This window comes from Papaver somniferum, unplaced genomic scaffold (assembly GCF_003573695.1).
Source record: "Papaver somniferum cultivar HN1 unplaced genomic scaffold, ASM357369v1 unplaced-scaffold_132, whole genome shotgun sequence".
Taxonomy (NCBI): domain Eukaryota; kingdom Viridiplantae; phylum Streptophyta; class Magnoliopsida; order Ranunculales; family Papaveraceae; genus Papaver; species Papaver somniferum.
The window spans coordinates 6,419,969-6,435,693 of record NW_020622381.1 but is presented as its reverse complement, the minus strand read 5'-3'; the positions used below and the strand labels follow the sequence as shown (position 1 = coordinate 6,435,693).

At 36.2% G+C, this 15,725-nt stretch overlaps 2 long non-coding RNA genes across 3 annotated transcripts; one reads left to right on the top strand and one right to left on the bottom strand.

Annotated features, from left to right (window-relative positions):
• Window positions 1-180: 180 nt before the first annotated feature.
• LOC113333289 lies at window positions 181-3,604 on the bottom strand. The gene is made up of 4 exons (XR_003351891.1): window positions 2,910-3,604; window positions 2,580-2,639; window positions 708-847; window positions 181-606 (listed from the first exon to the last, which is right to left on the bottom strand). It is a non-coding gene; the product is annotated as an uncharacterized LOC113333289 (long non-coding RNA).
• Window positions 3,605-4,153: 549 nt separating this feature from the next.
• On the top strand, window positions 4,154-7,192 carry LOC113332942. Of its 2 annotated transcripts, XR_003351725.1 has the most exons (4): window positions 4,154-4,646; window positions 6,201-6,396; window positions 6,891-7,057; window positions 7,148-7,192. It is a non-coding gene; the product is annotated as an uncharacterized LOC113332942 (long non-coding RNA). The 2 variants fall into 2 exon arrangements; XR_003351724.1 differs by having other exon boundaries at window positions 6,891-7,184.
• The last annotated feature ends 8,533 nt before the right edge of the window (window positions 7,193-15,725 follow it).

The following is a 15,725-nucleotide window of genomic DNA, read 5'->3' as shown; positions in this document are numbered from 1 at the left end:
CCACCATCACTGTCCACCACAGCCAACCACCACCACCACCATCGAAGACCACCACTAACCACCACCACCACTGCCAACCGCCACCACTGTCCACCACCGCCAACGACCACCACCATTTCCCTCCACCTCCGCCACCAATCACCGCCGCCGCCGCCACCCACCGCCGCCGCCAACCACCACTATCGACAACCAGCGCCACTGTCCACCACCACCGATAACCACCACCACTACCCACCGTCGCCACCAACCACCACAACTTTTATTCACCGCCGCCGCCAATCACCACCAGCAACCACTAATTCCACCACCACCATGTGGAGGCAACTTGTTGAAGTTGTCTCCAAATCTGGAGGCAACTTGCTGAAGTAGTTTCCAAAAATGGAGGCAACTATCTCAAATTGTCTCCATTTGATAGTGTGTAAGAACAAGTTGCTTACCATATTTGAAAGTAACAAGCTCAAGTTGTTTACAAATATGGAGGCAACTAGTTCAAGTTGTCTCCACATATGGAAGCAACTAGGACAAGTTGTCTACCAAGGAAAAGTATACACAAAAGTGAACCTGGCGTGAGTCGAACACACATCATCTGACATGGAGTCAGTCGTGCTACCGTTGCACCACAGGTTCGTCAATACAAAATGACATATCAAAATCACATCCAAATACATACACTACACCTACTGATGTATAAAACTACACATACATACCTAGTAGTTTGCGCGCATCCAACACAAGTTCATATTGTCTCCCGCAACTACCCCACCACAACTGCAACATCCACTACCATCACCACTACTGCTAACACAACAAACCATCTCCACTACGACATCCATTGCCTCCAGCATTGCTGCAAACAAAGAAAAATGGAAGCTCAACAACCCTGTACATTCACCTAATATCCACCGGTTCAACTGGCTATAACAACAACCCAAAACAATCTAATCTCCACCAGTTCAACTGACTATAACAGCAACTCAACACAACCCTGTGTTACCATTGCACCACAGATTCGTCGCAACTACTCTAAGATATATGTATAAGATAATTTCAGATGCATGAATGGACCCAAAAACATAACCAAGTTGCCTCCAAACATGAATCAACTAGCTCAAGTTGCCTCCGAACTGGAATCAACTATCTCAAGTTGCTTTCTCAAAAGTGAAAGCAAGTTTCTCAAGTTGTCCCCAAAAGTGAAAGCAACTTTCTCAAGTTGTCCCCAAAATCTAGAGTCCAAGAACGAAGATGAAGCTATAGTTTATTAACCAGAAAATGAAAAGAACTAGACTTCAGTAGTAAAACCATACAAAAACAAACAAATCTATTTCTAAAACATACTACAAGTCCACAAATTTCAGTAATTCAAACATATGCAAAGAAAAATCTAGTATTGCTTACCGAAAATGATTCAAAACCATTCAATTGGAATGGTAACGGACTACCCATTATGATAGTATAACGGCCACTGATTGGATCTGTGGCATCCTGCAAGGGATCCGTAACATCTTGCAAGACATGGAATTACTGAAAGGTTCAAGCACCGAAAAATGTAGACTTGTAGTATTCTATCTTAACTAATTGTACACCAGCGAGTGGTGAGTCCATGGCAAGACAAGGCAAGTGGAGTGGTGAACCTTGCTTCCAGCAGAGAAAAGATTTCTTTGCACACTAAGAAGCCATTCAGAATACACACTAAAATTTTCTTGGTTACAAAATCAAGAGAATAAAATAAAAAAAAATTAACAGAGAGGGAATGAAGGGAACTGTTTGGTAATTATTCTCCAGCTGCATCTTCTATTAGCAAGCCAATATTCACATGAACAATTAACTGAATCAAAATGCAAGAAATGTTCGATAGTTTCTTGTAACCAAGAGCTGGTATAGTAATATATCAATGTTTTTTTATAAAAATCAAGTCCTCTACATGTCTGTTCATTATTCCATCCAAAAGCCACTACTCAAACACATTATGTCCAATACTGGCAACAACAATTTTCATTAATAATGCAACCTAGTTTATCACAGTCCAAGTGCACGTAGTAGTTCATACTAATTTAAGTATTCATGCAGTTCCAAAATGTATGCTAAACAACGATTCTGGCTAGGTTGGTTGAGTGCATAATTTAAACAACTTCTGTACACAACATGAAATTGTAACGAACACACTTATACGTCTCAACAGAAATGCCAGTTAGAGAATTCAACCAGGTGCTCGCTAGAATTACCAACTAGGGAGCATATCCCACTACTCCAACCACAATAAATGTGTCAAAATGTACCACATACTGAAAAACAAATGTACCACATACTGAAAAACAAATTCAACACCAATCAAATGTGAGTAGCATACAGAACGTACAACGAAAATTCCACCACCATCACCTTCACAACCACCACCACTACCAACAAAAAATCAATACCAATACCAAATTCCACCACCATAATCGAATCCCAGCTCCTTAACTACTACCAGTATTGCACAATCAGTGGTACCCAAAATACTAAAATTCCCAAAGGTTTGGAGTACAAGCATGAAATGAAGTTTTTTTGCAAGTTTATAATACTTATATCTAACATGGTACCTGCTGCAATTGAGATACAGGGCCACCCAAAAAATCGCTTCTTGTAGATCACTATGGTACCTGCAATAGAGACAAAACAACAATTAATTACAGAGCAACCCACAAAGTTGTAATATCAATTATTGATCTAATATCAGTGGATGAGATATTAGCTCAGCATGAATTTGTGAAGCTAAAACAACCTGCATCGACACCATCACCAAAATTCCAGATAACAACTACTACAAAACCAGATATCAACACAGTTCATTCATATGAACCCAAATTTGCATTAGTCAATTCTAAAATCAATTTAACCGACAATAAACAATTTCAGGATGGAAACCATACCTTGGCAATAAGCTCCGCCACCATCATTTGTATACTCTTCTTCTTTCCCATCCAGAAGATATCGCCACCACCACAACAACAAACAATCTTAACTACCACTGTCTCAATTGCCAAATTTCACCATTGCAACTAGAACCACCCAATCTCCATCAATTCCTTCGTTCTTAATCTAACCAATACCACCAACACCACCAAAAACTTCAAAACAAAAGTAAGAAGATACTTAATAAATTCCAAAACCAACTGTGATCATCGATTTTAGGTTCTTCAATCCCGATCCAGCTGAAATAGAGACTAACTTATCAGAAATCAAAACCTAAAATCAGATCTCAATATTTTTTAATTTGATTTTGAAATTAATCTTTACAAGAAGAAGAAGGTCTATCTGAATATGAACCATCTATTGCTGATAATAATTTTCGATTTAAATTTGAATCAGTTGGCGGAGGAGATGGTGGTGGTGGTGGAGATTTCCGGAGAGAAAGAGAAGAGAGATATATATTTTTTTAGATGTGAAATTAAAGAGTGATAACTCACTGAGATAGTGATGATGGCAATGGAGACGATTCTGGTGTTGGTGGTGTTGGTTGTGGTGGCGACGGAGATGGTGGTGGTAGTGATGGAGATGGTGGAGAATTTCATTGATTTTTCTCGAGTGAGAAATAAAGAAGAAGCTCGAGTAAAAGATATCAAGGTTAAAAGAGGGATTATCTGAAGTATTTTTTTTTGTTCATAATTTCGATTGTGCCGTCAGGGGTATTTGTAAAGACTCTAAGGGTATTTGTGATAAACTCATGGATAATAGGGTGTTTATAACAGTCCCACATAAAAATATTTCACCGTAGAAAGTGCCCATCACCATTTTATTACTTCTTCCGTTTTTCGTACGGTTCGTGCTTTTTCATTTTCCATGCTGAAACCCCTCTCCCATGAAAAACAAATCTTAAACCTAATCTCTTCTCTTCGACGAAAGTCAATCTCCAAGCATATATCTGAAAATCAAATAAATAATCGATTCAATTTGAAAACCTAAATCGTTAAAATTAGTACATTTCTTTTGATGATTGCCTCAATCCGGGGGAAACTTGACGAGATTCAATTTTCGCATTGAAGAATTCATCGTCGGAAGCTATTAGAAAGATGAGTTTAATCTATTCTTATCGTTTAATTAGTTATTTAATTTGATTGCAACTTTTAATGAATCGAGTATAAATTTTTTTTAGGATTTTAAAAACCTAATTACTTCTATTTCTATTTCAACTTCTTATTCGATTCATGAATTTAGGTATAGGTCCTTGTTTGGGAAAATATTGCTTATGAATCTCGTTCTAAATCTGGTATTAGTTTGGATTTGAAGAATCCTCTATTAAATTTCTGCAAATCAATGTAGGTTTAGGTGCTTATTATTGTTATACCGATCCTGAATCAAATCGACGTATTGGTTTATTATTATTACTATTAATGTTGGATTGCATACTTAAAATGAGTTGATTACATCTGTTTGTGTCTTTGTTTTCTTTAAGAAACAACAATAGACCAGTAGTATGCTTATGTTCATCGACACGAATATATAACACTTTGTATGTCTATGTACGTAATTTCACTCTCTTTGATTCAATTTTTATACACTAGTCAGTCATCTTTGGTTACTCTCATATGTTTTTTTTTGTTCTCCTCTTACTTCAGGTTCTGCAATGTGAGTATACCCTCCGTAGAGCCATCGTCAATCAAGCACTGGTTAGTATCATTCATACATTCGCAACACTCGCACTTACTTGTTACACACATTCAACACCCGGATTCCTTTATAACATTAAGCTGCTTGATTAACTAGATAGATGAATTCTACTGAATGTGTAATCATTTATGCTTCTTTTTCTTTTAATGTAGTGCTTTCAGGAGTGACAAATAAAAGTCTCTTGTTGTTTCATATAGAACTTGGATGGACTATATCAATTCTTTTAATGTAGTGCTTTCAGGAGTGACAAATAATAGTCACTACATTAACTAATGACTGTTGGACATGCTGGTGAAGACCCCAGGTCCAATGTGAAAGCAGTTAAACACCACGACCATACTACTATAAAGACGTTCTAAGTGAACCCTGCTAAATAGGTGTCGTGTAAATAAACTAGACTGCCTGAGACATAGGTGTTTACTCTGATGCTTTTGTAGGTTTATAGTTTCTTAATTTTTTAAAACGAGGCATGCAAAAATAAATAATTAAGTTTAGATTTTGATATAGATGTCGCAATCGACTTACTCGGATTTTTCTGTTACCTTACCTATTTGCACAAGATTTTAACGTGGAACGGCATAATCTTATGTATAAACCAGACATATAAGGGTGAAATCAACACAACTGGTGTCAAATTAGAAGGACATTTTATTTATTTGTTGATGTGATTATGCAGCCGGCCTTAGCCGCGACTTCTTTTGAAATGTCTTAAAAACTTTATCTAGTTGGTCATGCAGATATGTGTGGACATCCTTGACCACGACTCTCTTCCATTTTGATTTGTTTAACTTTAAAAAGTATCTCGTTTGGTGTTTTTTTGTTGCTTCACATCTCTTGCTGAAAGACGTTTCTCTTAAATTTGTTTGCACAAAATTGGTAGTGTGACAAATGGACCTCCATTATAAAGCTCTAATTTTTCAGAATGGGTGAGAAGAGATGTAGTATCGGCGTATATGCTATACATAAGACTTTTTTTGGTGGTTTAAAATTCTTTAAAAGACAATACTTTGCCTATGGCTTTTTTTTCTAATTGTAAAATTGTTATGCATACTTTGTTGCTGATTCATAGCCTCTCTTTATGTTGTACACATCATGATTTTCAATGTGTACATAATTGTACACATGTTGATTTCTAATGTGTACGTATTTGTACACATATAATGCTCACTTAGTTGTACACAGTTGACCCTAATGCAGCAGCAGAAGTAGTCAGGGCATCAAACTACATGTGTACATATTAGTACACTTACAATATAAGTGTACATTGTTGTACACGTGTGATAGAAGTTACATGTGTACATAATAACGCACATGTAATACAAGTACATTGTTGTGCACATGTGACAAAAATTACAAGATGGTGGATATATATCGCATAAGCTTATGAATGCGTTATTTTTTAGTTAGTATTAGGGTTTTATGGAGGTAAATATATGTGTGTACTTTAAAAGTTTGTTAAATGTGAAATATTTTGAACAATATATATTCATTTGTGAGGTGTTCCGGACAAGACTAGTTACTGAAGTTTTGTTGTTCCCTTTTACTTGTTACAGGCAATTGATGCTATTAAAGATACGGATCTTCCTCCAAGATATGTGAATAACACAAGTCTTTCTGCAAGAGTTGGAAGGCTTTATCTGGACTGGGTCGATCCTAATCAGTCAGCTGAATTGGAAGGATTAATTTGGATTGTGAATAACAAAGGTCTTTCATTGTGCAATGGCTCTTACTGGTAGCGAATTTTTAGAGGTTAGATTTTTCTTTTTGTTGGTCTGTATATGAATATTTGTGACTTTAGTTTCCACTTTTGCTGAAAATATGTGTCAGCAAGCAAAGGGTTGTGAGGCAGAGAAGGAGAGTTTTACTTAATAAACTTACCCGTAATACAAGTGTACGAAATGGTGCACCTGCAACAAGATGAGTGCAGGTGGATTTCACTACCATTTCATCCTAGAAACAAGCCTTTTGTAGGAACTGAGATGGTGGGTTTCACTGCCATTCTCATCCTAGAAACAAGCCTATTTTATTTTTCTTTGACCAAAACAAAAATAAACATACCTATCATTTTTAGCAAACTCTAAATAGCAAATATGTCTATCTTTGTGAAACAGATGAGCGCCTATAAGAGCTTGCAACTAGTATTATGAATGTGCCTTTGTATTGTGAAATTGTTAAAATAGGTTTGAGTTTCTTTGAATTTGTTTATCTTGGGGACTAATCTGATTACTTTATTTGTTATGAAGGGTGGACAAATATAATAACTGGTTCAGTGGGCTAAGATGTAAAAACTCATTTGGAAAAAATGCAAACACATAGACTTTTCCCATGATTAGACCGGGTAATTAATGCGAAGGTGGCAGCAGAGTTAGAGTTGCAGTTGTTTCTGGGGATGAACATGCTAAATTATCAGGTGCATTTGAAACACTGGCAGCATATATGCTTCATACAACTGATGATTTTTGTATGCACATTTATGAGCCTGATTGGGATACACAAACAGGTGAAGTCGCTTCCGTAGGGGATGCAATTGAAGATATTCGTCAAGGCAAGGTTTTTTCTTTCTTGGCTCTGATCACTTACTCTTCTTCCCCACAACTACTAATGAAACCGTGAAAGTGATGATACCCACAACTCTTTTTCTTTTCTTTTTATGCAGACAGTTACACCCATAGCTCGGAACTGGGTTTGATCTGGCGTGATTGATTTGTCCATGATTTAATACAAATTTTCTTTTGGCTATATCTTGCAGATGGTCATTGTTGTTGATGAAGACGATAGAGAAAATGAAGGAGATCTAATAATGGCAACAGAGTTGGCAAACTGGTCATTGTTGTGGATGATTCTAGTTGTATGTGATGTACAAACTGGTGCACCTTGTCTTGTCTTTGAATTTTCTGGATTTCTGTAGATGTGTACATGTTTATACACAAGTGTAAACTAAGATTTTTAAAAAAAATGAGAATTATATAGTCATATGGGTACTCTTTTTGTAGCTCTCGGAAAGAGCTTTCGGAATATATAAAGTTTTGTGAATTTTGGACGAGCGGTTCGAAAGATAAACCGTTTTTTAATTATTTTTATATTAATGAAAAATGATGACATCACTATGAGTCACTTTGGACTAGACTGTAATTATTTGGACTAAATTATAAATCAGGAAGGTTATTTGTGTACCTACCATATTTCAAATGAAAAATAGACTAATTTGTACCTAGTTGAATGGGACTAACTTGTATATTTTTGATGGGATTTTTGACTAAACAGTATTTTTCCCAAAATATAATGGGATATTTAATGTTTGGTACCCAACAAATGACCAACACATTGGTTTGGTACCCAACATTTCAAATATTAAGGGTTGGTACCTGGATATGTTAAAGACCGTCAAGTCAAACCGTTGACTTAACCATCCTTTAACTAAATAATTAAAAATAGTAATGAACAATATTTACTTAACAGAGCTAACGGACCGTTAGGACGTGATCCTACTAGTTTAATCATGTGGTCAGAAATGGACTGATCCAACGACTCATTTGACGTGTTTGTACATATACCTCCCACCCCGTCGCACCTTATCACCATTTTCTTCATCTTCTTCCTTCAGCTTTTGCATTTCCAGGTTCGATTTTTTTTTTAGCTTAACTTTTTCGTTCTTCTACGAAATGAATTTAGTCCAACTCTCACATGATGTTAGATAAGGGGACATGTAATTCATTCACTGATAAGATATTTCCTTACTCCGTTCAACTTTGTTTCCGTAAATCGCCACCTTGATCGCGGATACAATTTCGGGAATGGTGTGAACTTTGGAGACAAATTTTTAGAGGTTTTGATTAAATTATTGAAAACCCATCTTATCATTATCGGGATTCATTCATACATTTCAAAAAATTAACTTAAAATTTAAAAAATTTACTGAAAAGGAAGTGAACCTATGCTTTCTTTATATTTTTTGCTTCCATCCCGATATGACTACTCATATTCTCATTACGTCTTTTCTGTGCAATAGTTGTGTGAATGTTTAAAAACTTTGGGTTGTAGTACTCGAATTCGAGTTTACTTTGGTCTTCAAGTCTTCTCTTTTGGCCTGAATCACATTCGAAAATAAGAAAGAACCCATGTTCTCTTAGCTCGGCAACCTACCAAAACACTTGGAATCTTCACCATCAGTGACATATTAATAGATTATCACTGCCATTAAAAACAACTCCATCAATGGCCACAACCATCATTGACCTCTTATCTGTTTTATAAAAGTGAAGTAAAATAGTCACAATTACTCGGCATCATCATGACATCACCAGTAGTCACCATCACCAACAGGGTGAAGAAATGGTGTCAGAAGTTAGGACTGGTAGTAGACACGTGTCATATATTTAACTGGCATTTAGGACAACTATAGTCATTGTTATTATTATTATAGATAATAAGATAATAACATACAGTTCATGACAGAAGTTACAATTTAGTTAGGTCAACGGTTTGATTTTACGGTCTTTAACGGATCCAAGTACCAATCCTTAATATTTGAGATGTTGGGTACCAAACCAATGTGTTGGTCATTTGTTGGGTACCAAACATTAAATATCCCAAAAATAATCAATTAGACCGGCCTTGGCGTCGTATTCCTGGATCTCAAATGTGATGAGTTTTGGGCCTTACACCGTTTTTGTTTATTCCTGATTCATCTGAGTCGTCTGAATCTGATTGAAATTACCTGACTTATCTGAGTCTGACTCAGAAAATGTGTTTGTTTTTCGACTCAGCTGACTGATTTTATTTGGACGAAAAATACTCTTGTATATATTGGTTTATCTCGTATATTCTTTTTACCTTTTAAACTAAATAATATACATATTACAACATAAATAAAATAAAATAATAATAAAATAAAAGCGAACTTTGAAAATTAGAATCCTACAAACATAAATAAAATAAAATAAAATAATACTCCCTTCGTCCCTAATTAGATGACCTACTTGGTTTTAAGTTGTGTCCCATAAATAGATGACCTATTTTTGTTACTATAAGAAATATGCATAATTTGATAGTTATGTTTATATTCGTTAGTATGTGTTTTAAAATGCTTTTCAACGGTATAAAGTTTACGAAAAACCGTGATATAGTTTAAGAGATAAATCATTTCTAAGTTTTACTAACATCCTTGTCTTAAAAATTGTGCAATCTACAACTAGGTCATCTAATTAGGGACGGAGGGAGTAATAAAATCTAAAAAAAGAATATCTATTTAGATTGCTTAACAAGGTGGAAGGATCCTTAGCCATTCTCAAAAAATCATACATCTTCCTTGGACATCCATATCAAAGTTCTTGAGTGAAAGCCTTGACGGTTAAAATCGACTTCTTGTACCGGGGCATACATGTCTCGGCTTCTTAAATTGTTTAAGCAGTGAACATAAAGTTATATATACCTACTAGTACATCAGGACGAGACTGCTAGAAGTTTCATATGTTACCATTAAGTATCTACATAAAGATAAAAGCAACACCAACTATAAGTTTCACTGATTTAACGGCTGGCAGTAAGAACGTAGGGATAAATATTGGATTACGAAGAAGATAACAACATATCATTATTTCAATAAGGCAGGCTATATATGTAACCATTTGCAAGGATAGCAATGAAGCTTTACAAATTCATATCCAAATACGCAACTAAATAGAGGGATTTTATGGATTGTACTATTTGGGCATGAAAAGCTACATCTATTGCAGAACCTAATACATTTGCCATGGAAACTTGAGATAACAACTCAATTCTCACCTAAGCTTAACGAACTGACAAACTTTACTGCAATTTAGCAACCATTTTTGTAGATGGGGTAAAACGAGTTGCTGGGTTTTAAGGAATTGAGGAGACGACCGTGAGGAGGAAACTCCTTGAACCGAGCGAACTGTTTAACCTCACACAGATGCAAGAGGAAGTGCTTTGAATTCGAGAGATCAATCTGTAGGACTCCGGCCTAAACCAAGACAATGGCCGTTCCAGAGTCAATTCGGTCACAAGAGAGGATGGGTCGATCTGTAGGAGGGAAACTGAGAAATGTGTGAGATCAATGGTGATCGAAATTGTACGTGTGTTGTGTATTCTACGTGAAGAAATAAGATAAGTTCTGATTGATTGAATTTGCTCTGTTGAGAGTAATTGTTCAGACGATGAGTTTGTGTACTCTTGTTGTCTGTTTGATAAAAGAGTGTCTTGTTCTACGAAAAACTGTCTGTTATTTCAATCATGATTCAGAGATTTATTTATATTGCTAGAATTGTAAACACCCTGATCCCATGAAGTGTGACAGTTGCTGGAGTTAAAGAGTGGGGAAGTGGAAATCGTGTTAAAACCAGTTGCTCATCGTGCGGAGACTTGGTTGGTTTTCCATCCACTACTTTGCTAACTCCTCCAAATGATTGCACGACTTGCTCACATTCTCATTGTGTGTATGAACACACGTGTCGTAGACCGCCAGACCAAAACCTTAGTTAATATCCCCCCATGTAACACGATTAATGTCTCGTGATTGTGGGTCTGCAAGGAAGACGTGTATTTAGTTACTCAGTTGCTGACTTCATGGGACGATGAGTCCTTGTATTGCTGAGTCGAATGTGATTTGCAAATGTTATAAGACTCGTGGATCGGACGTGTCTGTTGAGACAGAGGTATAATTCTCGAGTAAATGTTGATAGTTAAGGTGAGCAAATATTGCACATTCGATGGATTGTTGAATATTGATGGTTGAACCAATATTCCTTAGTCTGAGCAAATATTGCTCATTTGAGCGAATGTTGCTCGTTTGATGAATTATTTGCAACATGACCAAATAAAATATTAATTTAAAATACTGGCAACTGAACCGAGTATTAGAATGTTAATCATGGGATCAACGTAACATTATTAGTGTTTGAATCTGCTCAAAATTATGTTTTGCAGAGCTTTGGATTCGAAACCCTAATTTTGATCAATTGTTGATCAATTGATGATTCATTGAAAATCAACCACGGAGTGAAGGAGGGACCGGCTACATGGGATGATGGATCGACCATGTAGCGCCCAGATGCTCGAGTGAGCTAATACCAAAGTCTCTTGAAGACCAGTTGGTGAAAAGATGATCAAATGCTGGTTTAATCATTTATTGAAATAATGCTCGTCTGAACCTTAGGTGATAAAACCTAATTAATTATGAAGAGATGAAGGACCGACCAAGGGGTCATGAAACCGGCCCTGGTTGGTCATGGGACCGACTGACGATCGTTTTATGAAATTACAAGTTGTTTGGAAGAGTTTGAACCTAATGTGAACAAATTAGGTCAAATGATTAAAAAATGTGCGGCACCGACCTCTTGCAAGCCAGAGAGCCAACCTTGGTCGGTCAAGGTAATATTCTCATGTAACCAAAGTGTTTGTGTCTCACTCCTGAGAATCTTGATATTTTATGGCGTGCATTTGAGCATTCATTTGAGAAAATATGAAGAATTCAGGGTTTTGCTGAAACTGAGGAATTTCCATGAGATGATGGAAATAATAATAAAATAAGGGATTACAAGGTGTGGGACCGACGACGGCTAGGGCATGGTCGGTAGGATAGCAAGCCCGGTCCCGTGACACCTTTCCCAATTTTATGTAATTTCCTTGATGTGGAGGAAATACCATGAAATTGAGGAGTTTCATAAGGTTAAGGAATTTCCATGAGATGATGGAAATAATAATAATAAAATAAGGAATCATGAAGTGTGGGACCGGCTATGGCGAAGGCATGGTCGGCCGACCAATAAGCCCGGTGCCATATCACTTTTCCTAATTTTGTATTGTTTTTCATGATTTTAGGGAAATACCATGAAATCAAGGAGTTTGTTGAAATAAAGGAGTTTTCCTTAAAGTGAAGGAGTTTCCATGAGATGAAGGAAACAACTAATAATAATAATAATAATAATAATAAGGGGCGTGTGGGACCGGTTACGACTAGGGTATGGTCGGCCAGTTAGAGCCCGGTCCCGTGAGTCTTCCCTAATTTTATATCTTTTCCTTGATGTGCAGGAAATATCATGAAACCAAGGAATTTCATGGGATGAAGGAAATAAAAATAATAAAATAATAAGGAATGCAAGGTGTGGAGCCGGCTACAACTAGGGCATGACCGGCCGGCTAGTGGGCTTGGTCCCGCGGCACCTTTCCTAATTTTTTATTATTTCCTTGATACGGAGGAAACACCATGAAACTGAGGAGTTTCCTTAAAATGAAGAATATTTGTTCAAATGAAGGGATTTTCATGAGATTAAAGAAAAATAATAAAAAAATAATAAAATAGAGAATTAGGCGCGGGACTGGCCACGACGTGACTGGCCGGCCGGTGGGCCCAGTCCCCTAGCGCCTTAGCTAATATTTTATTATTATTATTTTTCTTCCTATTTTGCATAGGTTCATCGTTCCTTCGTATTTTGGAATGCTCGTTCGTGCATTCAGGTGCTCGTTAGTGCATTATTCCAGAGTACACTTACACCATTTTGGTCGGGGCTTACTCGATAGCGGCTCATATGCCCGTACATTGAATATTTATCGCTAACCCATGGAATTTTGCTGGGAAGAACCACGAATTGAAGTAATGAAATATTATGAAGAACATAGAATATTTCTGAATAATAAGTTAATGAATTTAAGGATTGGAGATAATTAATTAATAGCTCTATACTAGCAGGTATGCTGTCTAGGAGTATTAATTATCTGAGAGTCGAGTAATATGATCTTGTTGAAGCGTCATATTTCTTTTACATAGTCAGGGAAAACATTGTTACATCCTGAAGACGTTATTGCTCTATACTAGCAGGCAAGATGTGTAGGAACCTTCCAATAGTTCGATTCTATATAGAAATATTTACTGAAATTGATCAGTATTTATGAGATATGTCGTTGCCTTAGCTGAGAGACTGCACATCTACATATACTCTGAGAGACAGTATTCTCAGTCAGAGGTTCTTGCAGCATGAACTTTCATGCTTCAATGAGAGACATGAGCCTCAATACTCATCTGATTGCTGGATCAGGAGCATGAACAATTATGGTTTTACGATTTTAGCCTTTGTAGAAAATCCACCATCTGCATTAAGTGCCCTGCTTAGTGAGGGATAGTCATGTTCCTCAGTCCGCATTGGATGGTGATTTTCCAGTTATGAACGAAATAAGTAATTGAACTTAGTCGTAAGATAAGATGTTATCGGATTTTCGATTGTACGAACGAACCATGGCTTGAACGAAGATCCCAGTAGCATGACAGAGCATCGTCTAACGAGCGTAAATTGGTGTAGCACTGCCTTTTTTTTATTTCTTTTTCAGAAGTTGATAACTTTTTCATGAGTTGTTCATGTTAATATTATATATACATATGCATGTATAGACGTGAGTTTTGTAAAAACCCTTGTTTTAGGAACAAACGTTCGTTCAATCGTTAGTTTAAGAAACTAGCAACAATCCCTAATGTAGGAGAGGTTTTTTTTAAATATGTGAGATTTTAATAAACTCTCGTTTCATAGGTGGATGCTTGTACGAGAGAAAAAGTTTTGTTTTTTTTAATAGACGTGCGTCTGTTAGTAAAAAATTTGTCTATGAGCTTTCATGAAAAATTTATTTTCGATAGGTAAGTTTTCACAAATTTTTGAAAATATACTCTCGAGGGAGCAAAACATATATATATTTTTTTTTTTCAAATTTACGTGAGTTTCACGTTAAAACGTATTTTTTGTAAAATCAATGTTTTGATTTTGAACAAACGTTGAAAGTAGACAATTATACATGGTGAAATAATGTATGTATGTGAGTTTTCACAATTGTAGAATGGATGCCTGTCCAATTTTTGAAAAACCAGTGGATGTTAAAATTCACGTGGGTTGCTCATGGTTTTATGAAAATCAAGTCATGATTTTGAATAATGAATCTTGCTCGTCTTTGCAGGTTTGAAGGAACGAGCAAGTTTTCGAAATTCTGACGTTATAATCACTACAGCTAGTGAAATTGTAAATAGGTAAGAGTTAGATTGTTACCATTTTGTTACGCGTTTGTTATTGGTATATCCATGACTCCATGTCTTTCGCCTCAGATGGTGGTGACTTCTGGTTACAACCACTCTTTTGGATCTTCCGGGGAACGCTCTATGAAGTCAAAGATGAAGACTTCCGTAGATGCTCATGCCGAGGTGAATCAACCTTTTAGAGACGCTGGAAGGCTGACACATTGTACGTCTCTCGATCATCTGGGAGTCGTCCGTGCTAAGATATATGCTTTATTGGTATTAGCAGATGCGGAGGGAAAGCAGGGACGTGATGAAATATCACAGAACAAAAGAGTTGAAGATGAAAATCTCATATCTCATCAGCAGAAGCACCGCCGACTTCAGCAAGTGAGATTATCCGCTGAATATGAAGTTCGGCTTCGCATTGATGGTATAGCTCCTGATTCATATATTGATGAATGAAGAATTTCGTCATAATTCTTCATCAGAAAATTCAGAAGTTAGGTCTTCTCATCATTTCCATATAAAATTACGAATCATTTCGAAAAAATTTCATCAATCGAGTTTTCGGGTTTATCAATGTGATGCGACTGATCTTTTAATCATCTGATCTGATTTTGAAATTGATCTCAGATTCGTAATTAGCAAATCTAAATCTACATTAGTAACATTACCCATCCAATCTTTTCAAACGACAGCTACATTCAAATTTGGACATATTTAGACTTTGATTGTATGTTATCTTTTAGGCTAATGTATTTTTTGTTTCTTCTGATACGAAACATAAATTTTTGTTGTCCAAGAGTGATTAAGTTACAAGATAATGAATCTCTGTAAGAATATTTCATTAAATGGTAATATCCTAGAAGATTTTTCTATCATGTATTACTTATTCATTGTATTAGGATGTTGATGGTGCTGATTTCTTAGAGATTTATAAGCTTTCTTAACTATAAAAGTACCAATTCTATTGAGAGTCCACATAAGTGTATCTTCACCATAATATGTATGGGTTTCTTTTTTATTAGTCATTTGTATGCATGTATGATTACTATTGATTACA